Source organism: Neodiprion virginianus, chromosome 6, assembly GCF_021901495.1.
Source record: "Neodiprion virginianus isolate iyNeoVirg1 chromosome 6, iyNeoVirg1.1, whole genome shotgun sequence".
Lineage (NCBI taxonomy): Eukaryota > Metazoa > Arthropoda > Insecta > Hymenoptera > Diprionidae > Neodiprion > Neodiprion virginianus.
The window spans coordinates 113334-141126 of NC_060882.1; the positions used below are offsets into that span (position 1 = coordinate 113334).

At 43.1% G+C, this 27793-nt stretch overlaps 1 protein-coding gene across 1 annotated transcript in view; it reads right to left on the reverse strand.

Annotated features, from left to right (window-relative positions):
- Positions 1-27793, reverse strand: part of LOC124307068 (fat-like cadherin-related tumor suppressor homolog) — a 147303-nt gene that overhangs the window by 92432 nt on the left and 27078 nt on the right. Inside the window, exon 2 of the mRNA XM_046768387.1 lies at positions 21141-21155. The gene's annotated coding sequence lies outside the window, so the exon portion shown is untranslated. The remainder of the gene's footprint in view (positions 1-21140; positions 21156-27793) is intronic.

Genomic DNA, 27793 nt, shown 5'->3' on the forward strand with positions numbered 1-27793 from the left:
TGCCAGCTGCGCACTATCTTACCTCCATGTATATAGAACAGACCTTAAAATATACCGGATGAGAGAGAGAGAGAGAGAGAGAGAGAGAGAGAGAGAGAGAGAGAGAGGGGGGGGGGAAGGAGGGAGGGAGGGAGGGTGGGAGGGAGGGAGGGAGAGAGAGGTAAGCCTGAGCACTGGATGATGAAAGGCTTTTAAAAGTTGTCTAGTCAGTTGGAATCGTTTCAATTTGATTACACGAGCCAGCAGGCGGCGTACCGTTAGGCGTAATTAGCTGTCTGGAGTCTAGTTCCGACCATGGGGTACGTTTTCACCTATATGGTACGTATACCTACGTAAGTAACTGCTTATGTAGGGTCTCCATAAAGAATTCACCAGCAGGTGTAACGTTACATATCGCATGAAAAAACGTCAAACGTAACGGAGTCAGCGACACGCGCGTTCTCGAAGTCTTAAATTTTGCCTTCGATTACAAGAGATTTATAAATGGCCAAATAAACATTATAAACATCGATCATAAATCACTATCGCATACGTGACGTATACTAGGATTGTTTGTGTATGCGCAGCGGCTATATCTGTCATTTGCTAACCTAAAAGAACACACAAGCCTGACACACACACGTGCATAGTGGAAAACACTTTCTCTCTCATAGCAAAACGCCTACGCTCGCTACGTTGCGTCGTTGCCCATCGAGGATTGTGTAGTAGGCGCGTTAGCCATTACGGTAGATTTGAGACGCAGGTTCTAAACGTACAATTGCGTAACGCCGCTAATTGTATAGCTTGTTTTTCTGTAATTCAAACAATTTTCGAAAGCCACCGCAGCGATCGCAAGTACAAAAAAAAAAACATCAGTTGGGTACAAGAATGAAACATATTTTAATTGATTCTGACCTTGTGGATAATTACGTTGAATTATTCATACATAACCGCGGCTTATTTCCTTTTAGACAATTTAAGAGCGTGTTTTTTTAGAAAAAAATCCGCGAACCCTATTTCCAAACAGTATCTTTATATACGTGTATGCGAGACCGCGATGTGTGGATAATAACGGTGATCCTGCAGAGTTAAATTCATGCGCGATATCAGTCAGCATTCAGTTCAGCCCCATAAATCGGTAATCCTAAACTAATGAAACTGGTAAAGCGGAGGTCGGCGGTGACCTGGTTTACCGCTAAACCCACCACCGTTGTTGTAGTCAGCACAATGTGCAAGAGAGGAGTGCCGATGCACGATCTACGATAGAGTTTTCCAGAAATTTTCTCATCTCGTAAACGAAAATCCAAGTGCAATCGAGCAGTAGAAGAACTGGAAATAGGTGAGACGGAAGGAAGAAAAAATATTTCAAGTGCGTAAATCTTATCCCTATCGCTGAAGTAAAAGGATATCCGTTGACCCTGAACGCCGTCACGATAATGGTGCCTATCAGTGCTGAATGGATTGTAAACTGAAAACACCGTGGCACGTCGTACCCTGGATTGAATTCCGTGAAACCGAAAAGGTGCGAGTTATGCCGAAAGCGTAGAGCCGGTCCACCGGTTTCCTGCTCGAGAGTTCAGCGGAGAGGGGAAAAGAGGCAGGCTTACAGAGTACCGCGAGAGGCGGACGGAGGGAGGTTGGGAGGGAGGGAGAGAGGGAGAGACGCAGCCGTTAAGCGTTAGGCTGTAAGGTGGCCGATATTAATTAACAAACAAAGAAGCCACACCCTCCGCAATGTACTAAGCTCGGTAATGGCGTCCAAGGGTCGCTTAGTGATTGTCAGATATCAGTCACCGTTAACATCAGCATACTAACGGGCGGGATCGTTGCAGCGTGAGAAAAAAGTTGACAGAGAGTCCGAAGCTGAGTATAATATAATAAAGCACACGTCAGACTTGGCGAAATATGCGCGGTTTAACAACGCCCTCGAGGGAAATTTCATCAACTGCTTCGCGTCGAGCCCCGTCGAGCATCGATCGTTGTTGGGATAACCCAAAGGAGTGTCCTGCAGGGTGAATCTTGAGGATTCGGTTTTCCACGGGCATTGGGTCGGGTACGCGAGTCTTCGAGGGGCTTCTTGCGGGGCTACGAAATTGTGACATAAAGGGGCGAAGGAGAAAGTACGGAGTTTTCAACGGCGGTCTCGTTTCTGGTCTGATCGTTTCAGGAAGGAGGATGGTTGAAAAAAGGCTCGTTTCCAAAGCCGTAAGGAAAGACAATGACTACGACAACGAGTCGCGTGTATCGCTTGAAGAAAGGAATAACAATACGAAGCCATTTCGGCACGATTTACATCTAGAGCCTTCCTCTCGCCCCGTCCAATATCTTTACAGAGATAAAGAATCTCAAAGAGGAGGAAGCGGAGTTGGAGAGAAACGGTAGATAACTAGACGCGGGGAAAAAATAGACGTCGTTTACTATAATACCTGCATACTGCCAATGACGCAAAGGAATGCGATACTTTATTTGTTCAGAGGGTAGAAGAAGGGAAAGAAGATGAACATATTTTTTCTGTTACATGACGGGAAGACTATCGCCGGAAGTCATTCTGTTCCGTTTCCTTTGGCGTTAAAAAAATTAAATAAATTACATGCAAACAAGCAGGAATAAAATTCTATGAATCTTGAATCGATTAATTTCTCAATACATTTGATAACCCACCAGCAAATCGAAGTACAGAAATAATATTCATTTTTCATTTTTCCATGCCGTCAGTATTTCAATGCCGAATAAGCCGAAAGTGAGATCCGACCCAGTTTAGGCATTGAAAGTAAATCGGTACCGTGGCTCTTCATCTTTTCGCGAGGCTGTAGTAACACCCGGATAAATGTGAAACGTCTGAGGTAGAATATACGTATTCTACAAGAGTGTGGAAAATTTGAACAAGCTGTCACCGAGAGAGCGGCGACCACTGATAAATAGTGTACTACAAAAGTTTTGACGTTGGGTATATACGCTTACGATTGCACGTTATACCAGGTAAATGTGCGCGGCTCGTCTCTACGCGTGTTTCCCATCTCCGAACGAACGACGAAGAGGAGCGACAAAAGTGGCGGCGGCACGATCGTTAAGAAGAAATATGAGAGGAGAGAAGGGAGAAGAAGGAGGAGAAGAAAGAAGGCGGTTTAGGAACGACGTGACCTCGGACAAACTTCGGACCACCGTCTAGTCGGAGGTATAACTCTGTTGCCCGGATTATAAGGGAAGAAGAAAAATAAGAGGATCGAACGACCGATGAGCGGCGCATCGCGTATCGTAAGCTAATAAGCCTCGTGGAGAACAAGATGTACGGACAAAAGTCTGTCCGTGTGTCAAATTTAAGTCAAGTGTCAAAGGTGTCCAAGTGTCGAAGCGTCGGCCGCAAATTACCGATCAATTGTAAGAGATTTGCCCTCTGGCTTCTGGATTTACTTTTCAGCGCCATTTTACCTCTGTCGCGAAATTTTTCCTTCATTCTCTTCGTTGCGTTTTTGTTTCGTCGCTGCTGGACGGTGCCGCAACGGTAATTAATTCCACGGCTTCTCACTATCAATTACACCCTTAATATTTTTCTTCATTATTCGCGTTTTCTCATAAAACTCGACGGAGGAAATTTACAGTCGAAGAGATTGTTAAAATCTGAGTAGTTTTTTGCACTAGCATAATTATCATGATCTACGTCCTTTCGCAAACTGAGATTGGATAAAAAATATGGTAGTCCGATATTTTGGCGTCATCCAAAAAGTTCGGAAGGGTCTAAAGGTGAGTCCGAAGTTTGTCACGGAGAAGATAGCTTGTAAAAAAAAAAAAAAAAATAAATAAATCGCTTAGCAGTGGTAATAAAGTACGTATAAGAATGATTTAAATTGGTCGGGGGAAGGCTGAGGTTAGCTGAAAAAAACGCGACGGAGAGAATCACCCGCTAAAAAAGACAGAACTCGAGCTGAAAGGGTTAGGAAACTTGAATTCGCATCGTCGGTCGATTTTTCGCCGTTTGAAAAAGGACATTTTCGCTTTTGACGCAGGAATCGGGATTTGGCAAGAAAAAAAAAAAAAGAAAAAGAAATAGAAAAACCACAGAAGACCGAGAATCATTTTTCACCATCTAAACAGCAGGAATTTGCCAACCAGGCGATAGGGCGCGTGGTGGAAGGCAGTCGGTCAATTTATCAGTAGTCGAGTGGATCTTCTGCGCCGTGAATAAGACCTATCCTATCATCTTGATCCTAAAACTCGGGATTTGTAACGCGTAAGCAGCTGCCCAAACTCAGGAGCCGTCGGGGGTTCTTGCCCAGATCGGTTTCATATCGTTCGAAAACGGAATATGCAGACAAATGCCCCGGAAGAAACGTTTGCCAGCGGCTTCCTCGATCGTCTGGCGATGCTGCTGGCAGGCAGAAATACCAGATTTCGCAACGCTCGACCATCCCGATTGTCAAACGTTGATACCACTCCCGTCGAAGGGCGTGACGAACCGCTGCAATGTATAATAAACACGATCGAGTTTTTGATCGATTAACGGGTCCCCGATCAATCGATCTCCAACCTCGCTGATCTTGCGCCTTCTCCAAATTGGCTCTCCGCAGTGCTCTGGGTTACTCAACTTCGACGGCTTCTACAAGCTGTACGAGGAAATGTTCAATCGATCGAATAAAAAAATAAATAAATAAATGAAAGAGATTTTAGTTAAGGATATTATCAGGGTTCAAGCCGTGGTGCGGTGCGGTCGGCATCGTCGCAGGGGTGGAGCCGCCTCAGTACTCGTCACTATTGCAATTCGCTGTACTTCTTCCTTCGAGGAGTTCGTAACTGTCAGTAATATCGCAACGAGGTAGCTGAAGCAGGTAGGCATGCAAAATGTTGCAGAGGAGATCACTCGCGTAATTGATACTTTTTGCTTTGAATAATATTCCGCTAACCTCTGATCGGGCATGTTTTCAATGCGAGATTATCATAACCAGTCCTTCGACCGAACCACCTCACGCTCGATTCCTGACAAGATCTCTCACTAATCGAAATCAGCGAGGGTGTCAATTCAGCCGCATTTGTTCGTGCACGAAGATGAGGCTTGACTATCAATCGCGTTTGCCCGGTTTTATTGTACAATCATTCGCATTATTCACTTGGATTTTTCTTCTCTAACAATAAGACAAAATAAAAACCTGATCCGATGGTGTTCAAGGTCACGATTTGCCACACGCTCGTGCAGTCGACACGATTAAATGTCAGACTAAATCCTCTTCTTCGACGTTAAGTTTCAGACTGAGAATCGGCGAGGCTTTGCGATTCGTTGAGATTGCCACAAAAACAGGGAAGTACCCTTGAGTCGCAACCTGAATCAGCGGCACAGGTTCTTCTGCTCGGGACTTCAACGCGTCTTCAACCCCGAGTAGGAAACAACCGATAAACTGGTTTGACGAGTGTGAACGCGCTCTGATGCTCGGCCCTGTTATACTGGGTGTTTCAAAACGCGCGAGTCCAGACGTCCTTATCTCCTCCTCGGGAGAAACGGGAATGTATCTCAAACTCAGAATAGTCACAATAATTACCCGACAAATTATCCCGCTGCAGGTGAATGTCGCCGTCTTCAAATACGCTGACACGAAGGCTTGGTAGGTACGCTGCTTGAATTGGGTACTGATTAACAATTGCAATTGCAGCATAAACTTTTGAGCCACAAGTGGCACACGTTATAGCCGTGCGGCATCAGTTAAGTACCGCTCGTAATACCGTACGTGTCTTCCCCGGTAAATTCGTTGGAGTAAAACTTACAAAAGAGGTTGGTTTATTGCAGTGACGGCGACGTCCTGCTATATTCTCTTGAACCGAAAGAAAGAAGAAACTCTCACTATACATGAGAAGCGAGTGAGCGGTGAACTACCGGAGAACTCCGAGATTCGAACTCGCTACATTATGCATTCGATGAAAGGAAATCGGGAAAGGAGATCTGAACGTAACTAGATAAATGCAAAAACCGAGACGAGTAAACTTTTGAAAAACTCGGGTCCACTCGAATTCCACGTGTTTCCGCGGATATCTGATTCATACCTATCGTGCGCGAGGACGTCGAATTTACTGTTTCGTTGTAGGCCTATTGTACCTGCGCACCGATGCAGGTCCAGAGACTGGGATAGCAGGTTTGTCTCCATCTCTTACTCCTTCCCTTTCCGACCGGCAATCAGCCCGTGCAACGTGGCATCGGCGACGTTTTGCTTGTCCGTTGTTATCGTTTTGTCTGCATCTAATCAGCGACTAAGATGCATTGTTGCTGGCAAACTGACGGATTGCGACGAGCCCTGCCTAGGACTTCTTATGCGGCGAGCCCGCGTACAGTTATCGCGATCTTGCGATTTAGCGATCTGCTCGATTGAAACGACCGATGCGTTAGTGCGGTGGAAGGGAAGAGAGGAGGAGAGAGGAGGAGAGGAGGAGAGGAGGCGAGGAGGAGAGGAGGGGCGGAGGGGAGGAGGGGAGGAGGGGAGGAGGGGCGGAGGGGAGGAGGGGAGGAGAGGAGAGAGGAGATGAGGAGGAGAGCAAGAGATGAGGAGCATCGGTCGATTCCTATTTCTCGGATACACGGCTCTTCCGCATGAAAACGGGGACTCATGTCAGCTTATACCTACGATCATTCAAAGACAAAGAATATGAAAGAAAAATCGTTTCATCATGTTCCAAGAACTGCCCTCTTGTTGGTAAAACGAACACGATGTTCGAGCCCCAAGAGAATATCAGAGATTTGCCCCGGAAAATGAGAGTGAGTCGCTCATTCGTTCTCTTCAGGCTTACCGCGTTTACTCTTTGATGCTCGGTTCTCCTGTTTAACAACGAAAAAGAGAACCGGAGTAATAAAGCTCAGCTCTCCAGAGACAGCTTTCGAGCCAAATCTTAAAATTGAACCGTGTACTCATATATACAAACAATCCAGATTTCGTTTCAATCAAAATCCCAAGCTCATGACTTTACAGCATTTCCGAATACCTTTGAAGTCAACGCATGGCGTTAGACTGACGTCGTGAAATTTAAGTCAGATCCTTGAAGTTATACCCAAGAGAAAGAAATAAAGAAGGAAATTCAAATAACCAAGACGTATGAGTTGGAGGGTAGAGAAACCCCAATCCGTATACGTATAAGTACACCCGCTTCCATCAAACGCTTTCGTTTCCGATAATCACGCGGCATTGAAGATAAAATCCGAGGGCGGGGAGGATATTTCGCGAATTACAAAGCTCTCAACGTTCGCGCGGGTGGATCATGAAGAGGTGGAAAAAGAGGGAGTAGAAGATGAAGACGAATATCATCGCGGAACCGTCCCTCGCGATGCGAGTTACGAAATTCTCGTCACGCATATTACTGCACGCGTCATACGACGACGGAGGATCGAGTACACCGCATCACGGTGCAAGCGTGTGGAATAAGCTACAGCTGCTGCTGTTACCACAGCATTGCAAAAGGATGATCCCGCATTTTTGCTCTGCGCGGAATCTTTGTAAATGAGGCGAGAGAGTACCCACTTATCGATTCGTCAGCACCGTCATTGCCACGTGTGCGTGTGTTTTATTTCAACGTTAATGCTCGAAGATGAACGAAACTCGCCCTCCTTTTCGACGCCCCGAGAAATCATCAAACGAGAAGTTAACGAGAAGAGAAGAGAAGAAAAGAAAAGAAAAAAGTCTCCTTTTCATTTCTTTCTTTTCTTATAAAGAAAAGAACGCGATGAAAGTAAAAATCGAATAGGGAAACTCACCGATTAATTACCCGACCAAGCTAATGCTGAGCTGATATCAAGCTCGAACCAATTTTTTTTAAATAGATTCTACCGTTTGAATCATTTGCGCAATTAACCGCCCTAGAACGAATGACGCAACATCTGCTGCACGGCGTTGCATCTCAAAAAGGAACCGATGCAACCAATCGAGTGATAGACGATCGAGATGATTTGTATTCAGCAGTTTCTTCTTTTCGATATTTTTTAAAGCGCCACACTGATTGCGAGTCGATTGCTTACCAGATGTTAAACCTCGAGGGTGTTGTGATGAAACGAGATGAAATAAAACGGTGCCACCTGAACTGCGATGGAGATTCATTACTCTAGACTATATACAATAAACCGAAAGACAAACAATACAAATTTTGCTGCGGCACTGCAAGCAGATTTTTCAGCCAGCTCAGCAAAACATTTTATGCTAACCAATGTTTCATGAAACAATAAGATATAATGAAATTGCCGAATTGCTATGTCAGTAATGAAATATTTCTTTTCTACTTCATGCGTGTTATCAAGACTTGTATTTCAGGCAGGCACAGCAGCTTGCCGTGAGTACCTAACAACCCGCGTCCATGTCGAACGCGCATCTGTGTCATCCGAATCCACTTGCGTGGATATCATCCTGCGGCCTGATATCGTACGGTAGGTGTTATGTAGCGCGTGGAGTCTAGTCGCTACCAGTGTGCAGCGGTGTCGATGTGCCGTTGCGCAATGAATTGCCCTCCTCTTTTTGTCTGAACTTTTTCCGTCGTTTTCTTCACCGCAACATCAGCACCGTCAGCGACAGCCGGAGAGTTCAGCGACGCTTTTGAACGAGTTTCGACAATTTATGGGACGTTATTCTCGGTTCTGGTTATGCCCAGAGGGTATGGCTAAATGATCCCCCCATGCAGTCGCCGCTTCTACGGTGCCGTTGCCGTTGTCGTTCCGAAATATCGCCTCTATTTCCGTACGCTCGAAAAGATTTCAACGTTCGCTTTTTCATGCTTCTGAACTTGACTTCTTCGCTCCTTGTTATTCTCTCATTTTTCAAAAATGACAACAAGCTCTTGACGAACTTTCAAGTATTCAGAAACCAGTTCATCCATATGACGCTTGTATGTGACTGGCAAACACCGCGAGAAAGGTGCTATGAGGATCGTCGAGGAGAAGCGTGAAGAAGAGAATTGGAGATGTTGCTTTCGAGGAGGTGGAGGATCCGCTGTCCACTTCGCTGCGCACATCAAATCGCCCGGCTCTAGAGTCGACGAGATTCGGTTACAGAACTATGAAAACATGTAAATACATGTTCGTCGCGTGTCGTTGCATGCCTACGCGATATACGTATTAACGCTGATGCATTTCTGAGCTCTGTCTCCTCAGTACAGAGACCACGTACCGATATACGTGTGCAAACAGATGCCATATTCACTGCCTTCGATGCGAAACGTCGATTCTAACTACGTACACGCAAGTTGAAAGTTCATGAATTGACAGAGAAGTGATTGGCAGAAAAGGTGAGTGAGAAAGATGCGATCGGCTGGGGCGCGTCAAGCCCTGCAGAGGCGTTATAAGGATGATAAGATAAAGATACCCTCGAGTTATATTCACCCGTCGTTTTTCTCTGTCGTCGGCTAAACGGAGTCGAGTCGACTTCCAACTATACAGTGAATTATTTGTCGAGTCAATCTTATCGGGGACGGACGTGATGCTCGCTCGAATCGACTGCGAGGCGAGGCGAGGCGAGCCAGTGCACACTAATGACGCATGTGTGCCCTGCAGGCCAGGCCCTACGCGACTTCACCAGCTTTGGAATGGTTTAAGGGGACGATAATACAGCCACATAACTCCATACGGAGGAGAGGAGGTGGGAAAAGAGAAAAAGAAACGGTTACGCAACTACATAGCACGCGTTTGCGGGAGAGGCAGATAACGGGCGACACGAGAAAAAGGGAAAGGAGGATCGACCGAAAAAAGGAAGTGAGAAAATAAAAAGGAAAGTGTACAGGACACGATATATCTTCGAGGAATTATTTCCGGTCACTTGACACCATCGCGACCGTTGTTTTTCGAATCCCAGGATCAAAAGTCCCGGTGAATTATCCCCCGACACATGGCGGCGTATTATGAGTGGAAAAAGTTGACTTACGGGTTTCCCGGAGGCAACTAGAGAAGAAACGGCACAACGAGGACGACGATGTTAGCAGCTTGCAAAGGTGGCGGGTGGTGTAGGAATAAGAGGGAAAGTGAAAAAAGAGAGGATCGTAGAAAAAGTCGCCAACTGTATAAGCGTGGAAATATTTTAACAGCAGAAGAGTAAAACATGGTTATAATGGGCGCGGAGAGGAGAAAGGAGGGAGAAACTCTTGCAGATACTTTGGTGAAAATAAAACGTCGTCTGCGAGCTGGAGAGGAGGGGGGAGAGACGGTGCGGTTTAAAACAGAAGAAGGCACTGCAGACTGAATCTTGGGCCAAGTTATACAATATCTTTCAAGATGCTGCGCTACAGGCAGGCAGGCAGCTTTCAAGCCTTCCGGCGGCTGGTCGACAACCTTACAAACTCTCTTTCCGTGGTCGCCGAAAACTCCTCCCTCCGTGATATTTCTCAAGTGAACACAGTGCCATCACCCCCGTGCAGTGCCGTGACTTCCGAGATTCGACGATCCAACTCCTCAGAGAATTCAAATGAAATATTCAGCCCTCGTCACTCAAAGACAGTCCTCCGCTAGCCACTCTACTCTCCCCTATCACCTGCCAATCTGCCATTTCTGCGTATGATTGTAGCCTCGTTTATAATGTGCCCCTGCATGGTATTGACGACGGAATGAGAATTTATTATGAATTGAGGTAAATAGCACACGACATATGTAAGTGAGAGATGGTGTTATGATCGATACTCCAACGATACTCGACGCCACTTCATGACTTATAGTAGACGATGAACGAAGCATTCCCATCGAATGAAATCTCGTGACGCGATATCCATTAAACAACAATGAGTAAGTCGTAGATATTCACAATGGACAACTGAATGAGGGAGAGTGAAGTGAGTGCAAGTGATCAGCGCTGGATTGGGTCAGCCGATGTATCAGAGGGTTCGACAAAATATTAGGTAGGTACATACATGGTCTGTCCCTCCTGTCGTTCGAACCGGAATGGGTCAAACACGCGAGGCAGAACGACTGCGAATCGTTAAGCCGTTACGTTAAACCATTAGCTCATTGTCAAGAGTTTTTATGTTTGAATTAATGATACGGGGACCGCGACATACTAGGCGAGTTGATCAATAACATTTCAACCGTCAGCAAACCGTAAACAATACTTGTGCAGCGTAAGAGCAGAATGGCATAAAGTAATGAGAGCAAGCTACGTTGAAAGTGAGGGAATTGTTGATTTTACTGACGAGCGAAGTGGAATGATGACAGATTTTCCTGTCACGGTTGGACAGCAGCTGTCACCGCGTGGCATACGCGAAACATTCAAATAGGAACGCAGCAAAATGAGCCAAGTCTGAGGTCTGACAGTTGCAGAAGTAAAGCCAGGGAGGTCCGTAATTCCTTGACAAGTGGGTATAAGGGAGAACGTCTCCAGGTTTATTGCTGCCAATTCTCCCTCGGTGAAGTTCGCCGAGGCATGATGGATAGGTACAATCGGTATGTGACTCATCGTCAGTCACCCACATAAGCACATGGCCTGGAATTTCAGCAAGTTTGGAAACTTCTACCCATGACCGAGGAGTCCAGCCGTCGGCAAACTTGGTGTTCAACGTTGAAAAGAAAACTGAGAAGATTATTAAAGAGACGCGGGCTCGTGAGTTTTCAGCTATCGAAATTTTACCCGTGTGTATCTGTCACCGGATTGGCATTGCGTCAAAGTTGCCGGAGTATAAAGTACAACGTGAAGAAACTCTCGAGTCTCTCTGTGACGGACAATGAGCTCTTCGTGCTACACCGGCTGTTCACCCAAGATGTCTAATTCTCCGACGCACGCTAGACTTTTACACTTATTCATTCGACTTTGTGTTGTAAGCTGGGGTAGGTGCCTACCCGGGAAACAACGAGCAAACCCTTGTTATTCGTTTGTCTTTCACTTGGCCAACTATTATACGCGGTGTCGTTCTCCTCATCTTGCGAATAATTTAGAACAGACCTTAAGAGAGCGTAATTCTCTTTGTATCGAGCGAGACACCCGAAGGAGGATAGAAAAACTGCTCGTTGTTATTATCATTGTCACAGTCTCGAGAAGACCGACTTCAGAAGTCACGCCCAAGTGTTTATTTTTCTATTTCCATATTCGAATTCTCCAGACAGTGTAGAAAAGTGTTTTTACGCGTCGGGCTAAATCGCTGAAAGGCCAAGAAGGAGCACGAGGAAGATGCAAGAAAAAATTAGTAAAAAGAAAAAAAGGCCAGACAACCCGGGATGTACATACAGTTGTACCTTCTCGGCGTAAGAAGGTCATTAAGAGGCTGGACCATACGACCGTTGGCTACGGCCCAGAATCGATAAACCAAGGAACGAACAGGCATGAATGAATTGGCAAAAACGCTAAAACAGTCGCCAGAATCGTCCCGCACAGTAACGGACGAGTTAATCACGCATACGGAAGTAATTGTGTCTGGTTCTGTACGCACAACTAGCATTATAGTAGTAAAGAACGCTAATCCGTTTTGCCATCGTTCCTACGCGCCAACGAAAATAAATCTTCGTACAGGTTTCACTGAGATTCATTGAGAACCTCTCATGTCTCATTTCGAATGAAGTTTGCTCCAATATCCACAGACCTGTCTTTCATTCATTTCCACGCAGTTTATCATTCCGTTGAGGAGTGAAAAGAACTCGCGGAAGAATCTTCGTTAGCTTAATGGTCTTGCACTCATTTTCAATTGAAACAATTACTGTACGAAATTGAAATTGACATATTTCATCAGAATATGCGAATTATATTTCACCCTCTTCTGCAGCATTAACCGCCTGACATTCCAGTTGGAGGAGAAACAAAAAGTGACATAATTCAAACGAATAGTATATTGTGTCGACGGTTGAAAGATTGAAAATAAAAATTAGGAGCAAGGAGAACGAGTCGCGTTCGGGCGATTGTAGATACCGACGGTTAATAATCATGACGAGTCTTTTAATTTACGAATAATTTATAATAAATTGCCGGCCGGGCGAGAGGAGGAACAATATTATTGCAGTTATGAAGTAGGTTGGGTTAGGGCGAGTCGTTTGGCAACACCAGCGGCATGATGTATTGGAATTATTATTATTGTTACAACTTTTTATCTCTCACCATTTGGGGTCGCATCGTGCTTTTTAAATTCTTCATTTTTCATAGAAACAATTCTCAGCCCTGCACAACCCAAGATGTACGACAATTATTCCACGAAAAAGTTTACATCACTAAACTAACCTCGAAAAAATTATTATTCGCAATATCACACCGGAAAGGTTGTATCATTTTGAATTACTTTGAAAAAAGAAATTAACGTTGCAACGTTATCTTGCGCTCCAGCTTTAGCGCTAACGTGAAACAAGGAACAAAAAAAATAAATAAAAATACTCGTATCCATAAACATAAAAACATAGATATGAACCTGTTTTATTTTCATTTTGTTATTCACTCAGGAAGAAAAAACAATTTTTTTTTGCATCATACCTACGCCTATAAATGAAATATATGGGATATAACAACTAGAAAGAATGACAACAGTGCACAAAATTGCGGAACGGGTCACTAAATTCAGACAAAGGCTCTAAAAGAGTCGAGAGTATGTGGGAAAATATTTTTATACATGCGAATGTGTGTACTGTGCGCAGGTATAAAGTATGGTAGGTACATTTGTACCCTAAAACGCGAGGACCGAATGAATTCCCGCTGCTCGTGGCTCTAACGCGGAGTTAAGTATACAGCTGTAACTGACTGCAGTCACGGTGGTTTTGCGGAGAGCGTTAGTTAAATTGACAATTTATATATAAGCACGTAACGTACATATGTAGCGTGCATAGAGAGGCGAGAGCTAGGCTGGCACATACCGTGAGGAGAGAGGTCAGAGTTCAACGGTGCACGACACGCGTTGCGCAACATCGTTTCTCTGCCTGAATGCAGTGAGTATCATGGGAGGGTATCGCGTTAGTATAGGAGAAAGATACCGAATAATAATTAATTGATATCTAAAAATGAAACCACAGAAGAAGTATCGTCACGGCGATATGTTTTCTTTTCTTCTTTTCTCTTTTTTTTTTTGTTCTTTTTTTTTTTTTTTTTAGTCAAGGCAAAGCGTGGGTGCTGCGAGTGCCACGTATTGGAGCGATCTCTGGAACCGAACGTGCTATACCTACATACGCAAGCCTGAATTTCACCCACCTTATAATCTGGTACTGCGGAATTCATATACGCCCTCTCTCTTCTCTTTTCTTAGTGAAATATTAAAGCGAGATAGCAATCGATACGAAAACGGTGGCTGGCCGATCAGCCGTCTGCCCGGGTACGTAATATTGAATTTTACACCAAGGTCCGAGAGTGCGCGATCGTTCGGTAAGGCTTGTGGTATAATATGGAAAAAGTGTCATAGTCTGGAGCAGTCCGACGAAATGTCCGAAGCGAGCCTGAACACAATATGCCTCCGCCGTGCCGTGTGTGCGGTACATAACGGAAGAACACGCGGACTCACCCAGTTCGTGACGTAATCGGCGGTGAGAGACGAGGTGGGCATGTATCGGGACCGATGACGACATACCTACCTGAATCACGAACCGTCACGGTCAGCGGCGATAAAATATCACGTTAGTACAAACAACAACGACGCCCCGATATGAGAGCACGCGGAGTATAGTGTAATAAAACAACATGCATAATGCATCATATTGCTAGTTTCAAGGATGTGTGTAACCTCATTATAGACATAAAGCCATACTTCTGTCGTACGCTCTGCAAGGTAGGTTGTGTCATGTACAGCTGAGAGTTGTAGTTCCATTGTGGTGCAAAGTTTGGAATTCGCATCGTGACTCTTTACAGTAGCTCAGCTCCGACCGGTTGTTTCACGCGAAGCTCCACCGTGCGAATCCGACTTGTGTGCGACGTGAGGTGTACATACGGTAACTTGATACGACAGACTGTCTACTCCCAAGCAAGCAACAAGGTACAAGGCGCAAAAGTTCCGAATCAAGTAAAACTCGGAGTTAAATGAAACCACACTCTGTGAGATGCGGATGGACGCAAATTCGGTCACACATCTTATGCTGGTGTACAAGATGCCCGATTTACTTCGATGAGATGAGTAATATTGGTCATCGGTGGATGACTAAACCCCGAGTTGAGCAGCATGCTTTTACACCGTGGTGTTTGAATATGCGACGAAGATCGGCAGGGTACGAGATTACATTGCGGTGCTACGAATGTCTTACTTTTCCGGAAGGAAGTGTCGTATAGCAGTTTTATCGGAAAAACGTTCCGTTGAATACTCAGGGACCAGTTGATGTACTTGGTGGAGGAGGAACGGAGGAAGAAGAGTCGACTAACCGACCAACCGACTGAAGAGGAACACGGGAACCTGCAGAAACGCTAACACGCGAGTCCAAATGTCCTCTCATTGTCTTCTGTCGGAAAAATGGTGGAAGGTTGCCTCCGGCTGGATCCAAGATTCTCCCGAGGTGTGAAATGGCAGAAGAAAGAGAGAGAAAGGAACGAACCACTTATACACGATTAGAAAATGCTTCGGTCGACCTAATCGGACCCTGCGAATTCCCATGGCGGTGCACAATCGCTGCAACTTTAGCCTTGAGCCTACGATTAGCCTGCGCTAATCAATCGCGAGGGGACTTTCTCGATTCGTACAAACAGTACCAGAGTTAATCCATGGACGGATAGAATGATCCCGTGCACCTACGCAAGAGGAGGTGGGATCAGCGACCGCCTAAGCCTCGTCATGTCCGAGAGATAGATATGCTTGAGGAAGAAGGTTTGATTATCCAGGTATACCCACCGTTCTCGGTCGAGCTAATTGCCGGATGCGTTATCCGAGTGACCCGAAGGCGTGGCTCCTGGCCGTGCAGCGGGATTTAGCAGGCGCATAAATTTGCAATCACCCGCGTGAGATGTTGCGGTGGGTAGGTAGGTAGGTAGGTAGGTAGGTATGCCTACCCTGGCATGCAAACGCGCATGTTCATCAGCTGCAGAAAAGTAAGATTACTCATTGTCGGCAACGGCAACAAGAACCCTGACGATGAGAAACAGATCCACCCGCCTGCCATTGCGTGCACCTACCTAATCCAAATCCTGATCCTGATCCTCCTGCAATGCTAATTTAACGAGACTCGTTTCACCGGAGAATGCACGTTTTACTTTTTACAGTAAAAATATTTCACAATGATTGACGTTGATCTTCTAAGCTACGGATACTCGCTCTCTCTGATCAGTCGACAAATGATTTCTTTATACTCATTTTTATTATTTGTGATCGATTCCGCTTTCGAGGAACGTTGTCACTATCACGCTCACGAGAGATCATTATTTCACGAAGCGTTTATCGGATTCAACATCATAGCGAACGACTTACTATCCAATTGTATATAATGTCCCGAGTCTAAATTGTGTAACGTTTGCGACAAGATGATTAAGGGTAAAAATAAAATTGGCTGATAAACAGAAAAACTAGTTCAACAGCGCGAGCCGAATGAGATGATGGCGAAGTATATGAGGGGCAGCAGGAAATTTCCGGGGAATCGCAACTTTTTTTATACCGAGGGCAACACAGCATGAGCAGCAGCAACAGCACCGGAAGCAGCAGTGGCTAAGCTTTAAGAGACAAAATGTTAGCGGTCATCGGATCGAATTTTCATTCACTTTTTTCCCCTCTCCCTCTTCCTCTTTTATCGTCGTTAACGACGTTTTTTCCTCGAGTTTTACATCAGGCCATAAAGAAGTAGATATCAATCAGTCAGAGGATGGTGGTTCTGAAGGCATGGTTACAGATGCATGGAGATGTCGATACGGGTGGAAAGAGAAGATCGAGGAATCCCTAAAATCTATTCGCGGCATCGTTTTTCTCCCCAGCCGCGAATCGTTAATGTCTCAATATAAATCGCCGAGCTTCTATGTAGTTCATTTCTTCGCCGCAGAATACGGAATAACACGCACGTATTCATATTGGAATTGCTCAGCAATCGATCAGCCCGATTCGTCCGGAGAAACAGTAACCTCATGTTACAGAGAGACTCTGTGTATACTCTGCATCATATTATACATACCTACACGCAATTACGAATAGTGACATGAAATGGAAATGCAAGGGGTTTCATAACGGGAGCGGTTGCAGAAGGTGGACGAAGAAAGGCAGCGTTGATAAATTGAAGAAGAACAAGAGTGCCGGAGAACAGGTTTAGCCACTCAGCTCTTAGAGCTGGGTGATACTCGGGGTGGGAAAAGAGACGCGAAGAACGAGAAGTGACTACTCATCGGGGATTTGAAAATGGGGAAATATCAAGACGTTGCATGATTTACAACAAAGGAACTTGGACGTCAACCGTTAATGCGCTGACAATGAAAAATGCCGTATGTCTTTGCCGCAGGGTTGATGATTGCAGCGCGAAGTTCACCTGCACACGGGGTGGAGTACAACTCGAAAAAATAAACGAAAAAATAAATAAATAAATAAATAAAGTAAAAAAAATAAAAAAAAATAAAGCAAAAATCGCCTGTTCCGTCGCGGCTTTAATGTCGTTCTCGTGTCACGCGGCTGCCGCGTGTAACTCGAGCTGAGTGGAGTTCCTACACCCTGCAGCGTACATAGGAAAAGGTGGCTGAGTATAGTCAGGTCGATCTTTTTTCTCTCTTACCCGCAGAGAAAACAGGGTGAAAACCGGGCGTACGTAGGCCATGGATCGAGGGAATGACGGAGGAGGGCATCGAGGGATCGATGAGTGCGATCAATTTCGAGCGAATATGGCAGAGCTTCGAAGTACCTGTATATGACCCGAAAGGTAATGACGCATGACGTGACGTTACGATGTATGGAGTTTCGGGGATTGTTATCGAAAGAATCAGAACATTCGATTTGTTGTGCAATACGCTGACGGCAATAGCAATTTATAAATCGTTGAATAACAATTAGCTCCAAGTAAAATAAAAAGAGGCAAGGAAAAATTAAGCGAAGCTATAATAAAACACAATAATAGTGTAGAAGAATACGATCGGTTCGCTGTGCAAGCCTGACGTGGTTTACCGTCCCTTATCTCATCTGGCGAATCGCGCGCGGTGATTTACAGACGTTGCCACCGCGCGCCGTGCGTTGCCTGTGTTGTATACACCCATGCTTACCTACACCTTGTACATACCTGTTATAACGAGAAATTGACACACTTCTAGAAACATTATATCTATTATCTATTATCTACATATACTGTATATATTGTTTGTGTATAATTGTACGTACATGTACGACGTATAGTAGAATATATATGTGTATCAGATTATATTCTACTTATACATATACCAGATATTTTATATTGAACATATTATATGTATAGAGCAGTGACGTGTTACTTTGACAAGTTATTCCGAGTATTCTTAACCGACTTTAATTACACTTTATCATATCAACTGCACGTTGTATTGTATGCAATATGCACATGCCTCGCAGGTATAAACTCACTGTCAACAAATCAGTTACAGAGACATAATGACTCCGAAAATCGTTACGTAATCGTAAAAAAATGTAGTAGAAGAACCCGGATTTTATTCAATAACCTATTTCCATCGATGTACATCTATATAATACCGCGATGAAACGGTTGTAATTTCTCAAGTAATATTTGCAAGTTTATAATTTGAGCTCTGTTCTTAAATGGGAATCGAGAAGAATGCAAACGTTGTGAGAATTTCCTGATATAATGTAACAAGATGCGAGATATACATGTGTACAAGGTATATATTATATTGCTTCATCAAACGCGATACAACTGCAGTACCAAACAGCAGCAGCAACAGCAGTATATAATTCAGTCATACACCTAAAGCTACAAAGCCAAGTTGCATCAGATACGAGAGGTTTGACTACAACCCCGGATAATAACGATTCAAATTACGAATGTACGTATTCTACATATAATTTGAAAGCGTAAATTAACGTGGGTAGAACAACCGCATAAGGCTAATTAAAATTCCTTCACTGCAAGGCAGACATGATTATATACGTATATATGTATAATTGTAACCACTCTTAATAAACTTCTTAATGACAAAAATTAACAAGTTTCCATATGATTCCTGTTGAATTCAACATTATACGTATATGTATGTTTCACGTACCGTTTAAAGCGAAATTGTCTTGTCAAATTTTGCAACTTCGTTGCGGTTCGTTTGGTTACGACGAAACGTAGTAAGGCGATTTGAATTTTACCGTGTGGCAATGGCATTAAAATTGATAACCGGCCGCCCAAACAGACGACGAGATCTCTCTACGACATGCCGAGAATTGAAATTGATGGAGGAAAAAAAACAGACAACGGGAAAATTTTCGCCTTCCCTTAAATTCAGCATCCAGTACCACCGATTCGGACCCTGTCTAATTGGGAAAACAATGCATGTGTAACTCGGTACGACGTATAAAGGTGTCGAAAAACGTAATTAAACCGTACGCCGCCTATCAGATGTACAAACGCGAAAATCGTAGCAGAAATAGCAGAAGCCGGCCATTAGCATCATCATCATCATCATCATCGTCAGGAGGAACGGACGAACGAGAATGAAACGAAGCGAAACGAGGTAAAGGCATTGTGGCGAATACCTACAGCGATGTTAGAATACGCCATACGGATACGTGTTAACGATGATGAATGTTCGCGCGAGAGGAAGACCGAATCTCACGGTAAGTTCGGTCAGGCTAATTGTAAGCTGCAAACTACGCCATGATTATGGAAGCCTCCCACGACTCGTTTGTTACACGTAAGTACACATTACAGATACGTATCAATTCCCGATAAATTCGTTATCGATAGGTTTTGATAATAATCGATAACGCCGTCCTGCACTGGCGTCTTGAGTAACAATGTTATTGCTCGAAGTGTGAAGAATGTTTCCAGGTTTCCGCGAACCATTTTTCAGGCTTTCAATGTTACAATGACGATGAGTTAATCGTAAATGACTGATTGAATAAATGTAATATCAAAGTGTCGACTAATTTCTACAGTCACCGTCGAGTCATATTATTATATTATTCATTTTCTTCCAGGTAATAAAACATACGCAAATTATTTTTTTAACAAATTCAGCTAATGGGAAAAACTATTTGTGAAATCGAAATAAGGAAAAGTTGTAAAAAATTTCAACGGAGTCTCCCGATTCTCGTAATTGCATCCGCAGCTATAATAAAATCCAATAGATCATCAATCTGTACAAACTACCGAAGTTAGTATGAATTGAATATTTGTGGGTATGTTGAAATGAGGCTAATTCGAGAAATACAGATTGTCAGTCGACCTGGACGTAAGAGGAGAATATTGATAGAAAGTGAGAAAGTATAGCCTGCGGGGAAAGAAAAATAGACAACGGACATAAATTTGACGTTTTAGTAGCTGTAAAAGCGCACCGTGATGGGCAAGCTGACAGTCATGGCCGAGAAAAAGGGAAAACTCCGTGGATACATTTCGTACCTAGGTATTGTATACTTCGAGCACGTTGTATTAAATAAACAAAATTTCGGAAAGAAAAGTTTCCGTTCCGAATGGTTCGTTCCACGCGCAGGCATCCACAGAAATATCAGTTTCCGACGAAGACGACCGTTTGTCGGTGTATTTCCAGCCTAAACACAACACCGCGGCAGCGGGCGGCAGTTTGATTCCCGACGAAGATGTGTAACGCGCATATGCAGCCAACGGTATCGCCGTCGTTGCTGCATGCAGACTGGCCAAGGGGTCGATAACCCGGGTAAAATTTCAATTTTTACGGCGGCACCTGCTGCCGCTTCGTCTTAGCCCTGTATATGGTTGTATCGTACACGAGCTATTTCGAATCTACACCAAAAAGCTCGAGTGGTCAACGAGATGGTCGTCGGGAATGTGAAAAAATGCCAATCCGCGAACCGACGCGACGCGTCACAACGCAGTTTGAGTCCAGTTAACAGAATCTCCTACAGTATTGTTAAACGAGTATCAACAATTGTTATTCTCTGTATACCACCCTCGGTGAAAAAAATAATAGCAACGATATCTCGAGTGTCGACGACGTTGTAATTTTTCAACGAATGAAAAAATCGGTTAGTCATTAATGAACGGAAAAAATTCTTTTCCATTTTTCTTTTCATCTCTCATCTATTTTATTTACCATACGGTATACTTACACAGCGATCAATTGACGGTTAATACAGAGAATGTTGGCCCAATATTGAACACGTTGTTGATTCCGAGTAAGAAAGCCAAAGAAGCGTTTGTCAGTACTCACGTCAGCGTTTGTCAGCTGAAACAATTGAAAGAGAAAAGGAATAGTTAAAAACAGTGTCTACCATCATTTGAAACATATCATACGTACATACTAGAGCTAAAGTAAAATTGTTTACCTTATAAATTTACTTGATATGTATAATAAGTGCGTTACAAGCGGTATATACGTAATTGGTCATTCTTTTCCACATTGCAATTTGCTTGCGTAAGAAAAATCCGTTCGACTGTTATACGAAGCTAATTTAATCCAAATCTATTTTGCTACTCTCTTTCATCACATGTTATGCCGAATAATCTCACTATGAGAAGGCTGAAACTGCAGTCGCAGAGCGTTTGAAAAAAGGCGAAAACAAAAAAATAAAGCAAAAAACACCATCAACTTGGACCATAACTTGTATATAAATAATCGAGTGTTTTGTATGACTTGGTTTTATTCTGTGCCACGTCGGTTTCAGCACGCACTCGTCAACATTAAACGTTAGAGATAGATCTCGAACGGTTCTCGAATTCAATTGTAAAGCCGAGCATCCGGCATGCAGCAGCAGTAGCTCGGTAAGCCCGACGCTTGAACGTCGGGCTTGAGGTTAAATGGTGATAAAAAAAAGGGGTTATAAAAATTCAATTTCGTGACGAGATGGAGAGAATCAATCGTCGGCAGTCTGCAGAAGTGCCTCGTACGCCACCCACGCAGCCCAAATTTTGATACCATCTCTTTCGCTGTTCAGTCTTTTTATTCTTTTTTTATTTGTTTATGCTTTTTATTTTCATTCATTCGGCTTTAGTGTTACTTCTCATTCTCAACGCCCTGTCGCCTTCTCCTTTTTTTTCAAGCAAACATCATACGCCGGCGTTCGTGGGCATACAGTAAGGCAAAAGCGAATTCGGAGTAGAAGAAAACATTCAGCTGCACAGTGTGTTGGCGGGTATTTTTTATCCTCTTTCAAATATTCTGTAGACACACACGTACACACCTCTGCAGGCGAGAGAGAACAAGTCTGGCAGACGGTGTGTAGGTACAAGCGAACCTGCGTATCGCGACACCCATACTTCTTTACCTCCTCGGCTACTGAAAGTGTGCACATGCGTGATAGTGGAAAAAAGAAATTGAATCTCTCCTCGCATCGATGATGGGATAAATAAATCCCTCCGGGGGTTACGAAAGGGCCAAAGGAAAGGAAGGGGGGAAGGAAGAAAGGGAAGAAAAAAGAGAAAAATGCGAAAGGGAGCGTTATGCGATACTTGGCGGGTTTTGAATAAAATTGCGATTGCATGCAATATGTATACCTAAGGTATACATAAGGTGTGATTTTCCTGACGAGGGCGTCACGCCGCGCGTTCTTAGCAAACTTCGTTGTGCTTCTTCTTCTTCTTCTTCTTCTTCTTCTTCTTCTTCTTCTTCTTCTTCTTAATTTTTGTTCATTCTCACTCTCATGCTTAACTTCTCTTTCTACGCCTGTCTTCGATACGAGCCAGTCCAGCGGGACGGCTGACTTGCGCAGCTGACAGATTCGCAAGGAATAATAATGATAAGAAAAGCAGTGGCTACGACTCCTATATATGCACCTATTATGCAGGCATATACCGTAACGTTTCTGAAATGTCAACCCTTATTTTATTCATCGATCCCCAACTATGTATTACAATATACATACCAATATACGTATATGTAGAGTTGATATACATACGTACACATCTATTGAGAATTTCATCACTCATTGATTTTCACCCTCACCCTCCGCTACCCCCTTACCATCGTCCTTATCGACTCCTCCGCCTCTCAGTTTTTAGTTTCACATCAGGTAAGAAGAAATAAGAAGAAATAAAAAAAAAAAAACGAACGTGTAGAAAAAAACGGCAAATGTAAAATACTTTCCAATGAACAGAAAGAAAGTCAGACGAGTCGATTTTCGAGGAATCACTTTGCAGCTATTCAAGATGAAGAAAAAACAAGTTTCGCCACATATTCGATGGAGATACGTGAGACAGAAAATAATAAAAAAATATGAAATTCACTTTAGAGGAGAGTGGGGCACATTCGGACATTGCCATTTTTTGCATTTATAATGTGTAAAGTGGTGACAGCTGTAGGGTACGTTACGAAAGCCAAAAAAAAAGACAACTTTCCGGCTTTAGTGAAAATTCTTCAAATAGATGTCGTGTCGCTGGGAAATGAAAAATATTCTACCATTGAAAGTAACTATTTTTCCGATCTATTCGTAAGGATACGGGATTCGAAGTATCGTGTTCTACTATAGAAGTAATAGTAATTTATTTTAAAAATAAACGAGGAATATGTAAAACTCGGAATAAATTAACGTTTTTCTATTTAATATTATTGAGCATACCTATTAGAATATTCAGTAGCCCACAATTCCAATAACCATAAAAATAAAATGGTTGAATTAAATAAAAAGTCTAATAAAATTCGTATAAATAAATTCCGAAAAATAATTTCATAAAAATGCGTTGGTAGAATCACTTATACCTGAAGAAAATAATGTGTCCGAATTTGCTCTAGTATGGAACAAGTGCGGTACTTTGGAAAAACGCGCGGCACAATTTTGCATTGATCAAAATGTCAGTGTACGCGTGGCAGGTTACTAAATAATGAATGTAAGCGTCGATATATCCCAAAAAGGGATTCGATAAACAGTTCTTGAGGTCTATAATTGCCGACAAAAAAAAGACCGTCGCATTGTTTCGACTGAGAATACGAAGTATGAAAGAGTCGTACTGAAGAATTTACCAAATAATCGCATAAGCGTTTTACAAAAAATTAGATTTTCCAAAAATATTTCAGACTCTTTCAATTTTTTTTTTACTCGAGATTATCGTATACGTACAGGTACTTAAATCGATTTTGATTCATTGCAACTGCCTCTACTCTATATACAGCAAAAAATCAGTTTTCCACTTGACATTCGTGACAATACGATTCTCGTAAAATTGTAAATACTGGCATTTCAAAACGAATGTGAATGAAAGAAAAAGCAAATCTTTCCTAGAAAATGAAAATCACGTGAACCATCTGGGCGATTGCAAAAAGTTCTTTGACTCTGTTGCACGGTGTCAACTGTGATATAATGTTAGAGACGTGCGAACGCGTATCTCCATCCACTACTACGCAAATGCACACGTTACGGAGAAGGGAAATTAAAAGAAAGGCGAAGAAAATGACAATTTGGAAAGAATTGATTGAGTAAGACGAGAAAGGGTGGGAGAAGGAAAATCTGAGCACATGTATTTTCTCGTACCTACCAGAGGTGAGAGGGAGGGGGAGGAGGAGGGAGGAAGGGCGGGAGGGGGGGGGGGGGGGAGAGGGAGAGAGAGAGAGAGAGAGAGAGAGAGAGAGAGAGAGAGAGAGAGAGAGAGAGAGAGAGAGAGAGAGAGAGAGAGAGAGAGAGAGAGAGAGAGAGAGAGAGAGAGAGAGAGAGAGAATGCATCGACAGCGTTTTACATGTAAGTATACCGAGTGTATATCCATGTACATAAGAGAGGTTAGGTGGTTATAAGGTATGTGTAAATATAGTATCGTGTATAACTTATAGCCGGATGTGGACTGGCTCCTTCTCTTCTTTGAGCGTATTACAGTCCTCCTAGGTATAGGGTATAAATAAGGTATTACCGTATAGTCACGCAACGCGTCTCTCGCCGAGCGACGACGCCCATGTAGTATACATACATACACGCATGCATGCATACACATGATGGGTATGTAACATACCTTTTAAGTGCCCCTCCTCTTATATTACGTACGTACATATCTAACACTTCTACAAACAGAACACACGTTACATGCAAGTGGCGATATGCACAGCCGTCTACTATCGAATTGTTTCGGTCATCGTTTCTGCTCCGCTGGTTTTTTTTTTTTTTTTTTTTTTTTTTTTTTTTTTTTTTTTTCAACAATTTTTGGATCATACGGAGCGAAGGAAAAGTATATATACTTAACTTAGCTATTTCGGCGCGTATATGATTATTTCTATATGTATACGTATTAAAAATGTTTTCATTTCGGACTTTCTCGAAATTTGACTAGGCTGCCCGCTTGCGCGAGGGTTTAGGGTTTAGATAGAGTTCTGTGTTCTTTGAAGGGGATTATTAATTTACTTGGAATCAATCTAAGAGGGCCTCGTAGTCAAATTTCGGAAAAGTCCAAAATAGTGGACACCTTAATATGTATAATTGTATGCAACGAAAACGGTTCGTTATTACTCTTTCGCTTGTAATAAACCTGAAAAGAACTAGGCGCTATCAAGAACGGAGCCCAACTTGAACGAACCTGACCTGATCTGATCCCTAATGGCGGACAGCAGCATGCATAATTAGTTGTAGCAATGCCCTGTGACCAGTGGTATTTTCTGAGGCACGCAAGAGAAAGAGAAAGAGGAAGAGGAAGAGAAAGGGAAAGAGAGAGATAGGGTTGCAGCCGCAGCTAAGGCAAGGGTGATACCGTTTAACGTCAGCTTTATCTCGTTAATTAAAATTCTCATATTATCCTCATAACATATATACGTATACCATAAGTAAAATCTGAAAGTGGGCACGAAATTTTTCCGCTTCGGCAAGCGTGACGAAATTCCTCAAAAACCAACACGAACTGTTGAGATAAATATAAAGTATAAAGCATATTCCTTACAGCACGCCACTCACCTGTGTAACTTATTCTGAATGTATTTTAAAACAGTCTTAACAGTCTGAAATTCACCTTACAATTAGCCTAAGCCTTGTGTTCTCGCTTACAATCAGTTTGTTTTAAACCTACGTTACGATAATCTTGAAATACGTCGATAAATTGAAAATTTCAAAAGAATAAACTGTAGCAATGTACGTACAGCTTTTTCAATCGCGATTCGTCGCTTCGACCTAAAAAGACGACGTTCTTTCAAAATCGATCGCATCGAAATGCGTATAATGTTCGACTACTGCGACAACCAATCATAAACCGAAATGTGGCTAATAATATAACAAACCCGGAAAATTCGGGAAAAAAGCTCAATGAATATTTATCATCGTCTAAATTGTTCCTCTGAACGGGTATTTCACTTTGATTTTTTTTCCACTCTCTCAATTTTACATCTTTCTTCGTTTGTTTTTTCCTCCCTCCCTTTTCTTTGTCAAAATTGAAAACACACCGTTAATTTTCGTGGTCCAGCCGCGGATCAGAGGGCGCAGCTCGTGGGGGTAACGGCGGAGATTGCAAGCTAGGAGGGTGAAAGCCCTTCCATCGGTCGTTGTTACGCTTTTGTGTCTACCTCTTGTTCGAACGAATTGGCGATAAGCAAGGGAGCCCGAGGGCTGCAAGATTCAGTTTCGTACTGTATTGTGCCGCGGGAGGGACCGAGAAAACATTTCAAAAGGGTAGGTATAATAAAACAGGAACAGATAGACGGCATATTAATTGGATCTCAACGCGGAATCAATTAGGAAAGAAAGAAATATTTTTCATTTCAGTGTGCTGTAATGTATTGTTACATGTGCGTGCGATATTAGGGTGTTGGCAAATTTTTTTTAAATTCGATTTCCTTATGGGTGCTGGAAAAAATGCTTGCCTCTGGTCCAAAAGGAAGCCTCAAAAAGGCTGAGCAATGTAGCACCAATTCTGGTGTGTGCGAAAAGAATTTAAAAAAAAAAAAAAAAAATGAGAAATCGATATTGACACCCCTTTGACACGTATCACCTCTTTTATACTTTGCAAAAAAATGCGGTATGACCGAAAAAGATGATCGAAAGCGCATTACAGAGAAATGCTGATGTAGAAGGATCGCAAAAAAATTTTACTTCCATTCTTATATTATCTCTTTTATATTTTACAGAGAAATGCATTACGGCATTTTTTGCGACCCTTCTATATCGATAATTCTCTGTAATGGGCTTTCGATAATTTTTTCGGGTAATTATGCAGTATTTTATACAACATAAGAGAAATAATACGCTTTAAAGGGATGGTAATATCAATTTTTCACCTCTTTAGAAAAACCGTTTCCGCACACCCTAAAACCGGCACTACAGTGCACAGTCTTTTGGAGGCTTCTTTTTGGACTAGAAACAAGCAACTTTTGCATGCACCCTTCAAAAAATTTTTAAACTTTTAAACGTGAAACATCCTGATGTACACATGATCACATGTATACGCTATACAGCTGGGATCGGTTTTCGGGATGGCAAATTCCTCCTGACCCTCGTATTCCCGTTCCCGTTTCCGAGCCTCTGACACGCTTCGCCGCCGTAGGATCGTGTAACAAATAAAACGGAACCTTCATAGTCCTTCGTCCGACGTTCTTCATATTCACTTCTTTTCCCAACCGGTCCCACGAGGGATGAAATACCTCCGAAGAATTCTTCTCCGCCTGCGGTACATATATGTATAGTAGCATCTTTTACACTGTGGTGCTAACAATAAGCTACTATGGGGAGGGAAAGTTGTTGGACCCGGAAGATACGCCGAAGTAAGTATACCGCTCTTCCTTTGGCCATCGTCCGCTCTCCCTTCTTCTTTATTTACCCCATTTTCTTATCCTTCGACCACTCAAGATGCTCGCGCAGCTCGATTTCTACGAGTATAGCGAAAAACGTACCACGGCCGAAGTCTTGATTTGTAGTTTTAATCAGACTCTCTCATTCTTGATAAGGTGGAGGAACGAGAAGAGCAAA